This window comes from Synchiropus splendidus, chromosome 9 (assembly GCF_027744825.2).
Source record: "Synchiropus splendidus isolate RoL2022-P1 chromosome 9, RoL_Sspl_1.0, whole genome shotgun sequence".
NCBI classification, from domain to species: Eukaryota; Metazoa; Chordata; class Actinopteri; order Syngnathiformes; family Callionymidae; genus Synchiropus; species Synchiropus splendidus.
Genome location: NC_071342.1, coordinates 11,150,690 through 11,154,623, shown reverse-complemented (window position 1 = coordinate 11,154,623; position 3,934 = coordinate 11,150,690).

Sequence of the window (3,934 nt, the reverse complement as noted above, 5' to 3'; positions counted from 1 at the left end):
TGTGCGTGTTCATCGTCATGCGACAGCATGAAAACTACAGTAAGCTGTCGCGTAATCCGTTCAACTGAGGCGTAACAAGTGTGATGTCGTTCTTAAGAATGCCAACAAGTGCTCACGTTTCGATGTCGGAATTTTAAACGTTTTATTTTGGTAGGTAGTTTTATGCAGTCAGAAATGCTCACTAGGACCAACCAAATATAATGAGTAATCCTATCAGGACTAAGTTCATGTAAATAATTTAATTTTAAGTTGTGTATTGTGACGTGAACCTCCATGTAAGAGTCATAAACATAATTGAGTATGTCTCAAACTCACGGCCCGGGGGCCAAAACTGGCCGCTTAAGTAGTTTTATTTGGCCCATCCGAGATTGACTCTAAATTGAATAAAATTTTAGTCTTAAGTGCACAACACTTCTCAGATCACTGTGATCTTACACAGAAGCAAAGGAAAATTATTCAGTTGGATTGTGAGCTTCTTCTTGACTGAGACTAGATGATTCTACTATTCTGCTGAAGTAAAAGGTTCATTTCTGCTGCCAAAATGGTGAACAACACTAGTTGGCCAACTTCCCTGTTCTGACCATAAAGAGTCCACATTATTTATGAATGTGAAAGCACATAAATGTGGAAAACCATTTGTGTATTCTCTTGGCCTATTTACCAGAACAGCCCTTAGCTGTTCTGGTAAATAGGCCAGAACATCCTTGCTGCTTTTTCTACCTGGTCAAATTGTATTTCTTATTATGGCATGTGTTAAACCGATCAAAATATATTCACCCAGATCATTGTAATTGTTGACAGTGCTAACTGTGATGAGTAAGCAGCGAACAAAATATATCCATATAAATGTGCTGAAGATCTTTTGTTGCTGTTGTTGGTGAGAGAAACCTTCTCCACCGTCGAATATTAAACATTCATAGGTTCTTGGGTGAAATCTTCACAACACAATCTTCTTCCATTTTCCAAAGCTATAAATGTTTAAATCTTTCACTGACCATTCGAAATACAAACACGCTACCAGGCTAGCAGGCGTGTGTATAAAAACATGTATATAAATAAATATTGGTTCCCACAGATGACTTGAAAATGTAATGTATAATATTCATTTCTGGGATAATCCAAGTCATGACATCTACTGCAATTATTAGAGACATATTCCCCCCGGGGTATGATTATGAGAGCCTGTTCCTGGCAGTAACTGTGTTGCATTTACACACTGAGATATCTCCCCAAAGGCTCCGCAGTGGCCTGAGCTTATGAATGGAAATAGGAACTACAGTGCAAGGGAAGCAGGCGCTTCAACAAAACAAGAATTATACAGGACTAGCATCGCCTGCCAGGATCCCGCTGCTTACTCCAGATTGCTGAAAAAGATGTGTTTCTAATCTCCCACTGGCACAGATTTTTTTCTGGCGTTGCGTGTTGAAACACACATTTGCCTTTGCATATAAATGTGTGTTACTTCCAAGTCAACATTCCTCTGTTCATAAATATTGGGTTTATTATTGAGCTGATATTATCAGGGAACGTTCCAGGGCTCCAATGCATGAATATTTTCACCCAAAAATCCACTAAATAATGGCACGCTCTGTTGATTTCCATTGGCTTCCTCAACTGGAAAGTCACTATGTACTGTATATAATAAGCGACCGCAATTTGACTGGTAGTTGTTTTTCTATCCAGTCCAGGGGCAGAAATATTATGATTCCTCTTGAAAAAGGAGAAATAAATTCATTGAAAACTGTTGGTTTGTGGGGAACTTTGTGAGTCACGCTTTATCAACACATAAATCTCTTCCAGAGCATCAACATCATTCTTCAGTGTTAGCACTTCTAAGTCTTGTCGTATTTATTAACCTCCATACTGAACAAATATTCTATATTTTTACCAGTTTTGTCCTTTGCCAGTAACTAAAAGGACGCACTTGTGAGAACTGAGGGCTCCACTACAAATCATGGAATAGACTAAATTTGCAGCTAGAAACTCATACATGACCACGATGATCACAATATAATTATCTTTGACTAAATAATAAAAGCAGGTCACTTTATAATGGTGAATACACCCACTGTGACCCACTTTCAGGTCCTGACCCTCAAGTGAAGAATCACTGCTCGACAGGCTGTTGAACGCTCCTTTTGTGTCGTCGCTGTCACGGCTGCTGGATAAGTTCCTCAAAATAACCAACACCTCCCATACATGGTCATTTTTGTGACACTTATCCTTTCAACTGTGTATTCAAACAATTCCATAAAGGACTTGGGGATGACCAGTGTCAGAGTTTGTGTTACCTTGAGTTGCGGCTCACCCTCCATCTGTGGTGACATGATGTTATTTGAAAAGCTACCGAAGTGTTGCGGAGCTGAAACCTCGCCCCCCCAGGCGGACAGCATGAATGTCAGCTCCAGTTGACCACAACATGCTGAGATGCAATGGCGCTTCTGCGGGGTCGTGTCATGAATACAAACAGTGTGGTGCTGCTTATATATTGAATAAGCAGAATGGTTTAGGTGTGACTCTTTTCATCTGAAGAACTATGGTTCAATATGGCAACTACAAAAAAAGTAAGTTTGATCCACCATACTTTTTCAGTAAAACTTTGTGTTAATTTTTGCAAAACAAAATATAAACTATGATTTAATATTATTTAAGATACTCTTTTGTTCACAGAGTCTATTCAGTGTTTCCTCCAACGCCGGTGGTCTCAACACAAGATTTACATTGACTCTCTACATGTTCTTGACCTGCATGTTGCATGTCTTCTGGGCAAAGCGCCACTTCAAACACGGTCTGCTGCTCTTGACTTGGCCACCAGCTCGGGACTTTGCTCACCCAAATACGTATGTCACACATTTCAAGCTGCAATTTCTGTCTACATGGCAGGAAATGAGAAAGCCTTGACCCAAAGAAATAAACCCAACATGGGACTGATGGGAAGTGAGTGAGTATATTACAACAAACCTCAGCTGAAACCAGGCCAAAGTTGATCCATTTACTCTGGGGCACGATCTGAAATTGAAAATAGCTCATGTGTTTTTGTTTGCTTCTGCGGCAGAGAGATCTTCTGTTGGGGAAGTCTGGCGTCCACCGTTGTTCGGAAGTTTCTGAAACTGGTCGTGTTCAGTCTGGAATACAAGTGAGAGGTAACTGATTCTGAAGATGTTTTTAGACAAATGACTATTGGATTTGAGAAAGGTTATGTTCCACAATGTGTTAAAAGTTCACATCACATCTATGATGAAAGAAGCTCTTCCACCAGTCCACTGCAGCCTGGGAGTCCAGGGAGGAGGGTGCACTTCCACTAGGGAAGATGTGCTTGAGTAACACAATCTCACTTGGGGAGTGATGCTACTTAGTGCAGTACATACAGTGGAGGAAAAATGTTTTGGACACTCAATGCCTTCTACTGTGTGCTAATGGAAGGACTATTAAATATTAATTTGATGATCTGATGCTTTATTTATTTTTTGTTCAGTTTTGAACCCATTTTGTTCACTTTGATACCAACAATGTTAAGTACTGACTTTTCTTAGTCTTTCTTGTAAACAACAAAAACACCTTTTGGAACACAAAAATGATTTTTCATGACAATATTTGAGATCGTGTCCGAACACTTTTTTTCCACCACTGTGACTGTGCTTTCTCAGGGTGCCTCTAGTGGGTAAGGTGACTGAAACACATGAATCCTTTAAGTATTTCAAGTGACACATATCCAGTAATTATACAGAATAATCCCAACCTTTATCTTTTGTAGCGTTGCCGTGGTACCTCGGTTTTCGAACGTCCCGGACAAATTGGAATTTGAACACCTCCGAGGCTGGAGCACTCACTCCAGGGTTTGATGTCCTGTTGTGGGCTGGAGCTGGGACAGGGATGAGGCGAGTCTGGGACAGAGCGTTACTTGGTTTATGACTTTGTCACAGCCAAACTGCAC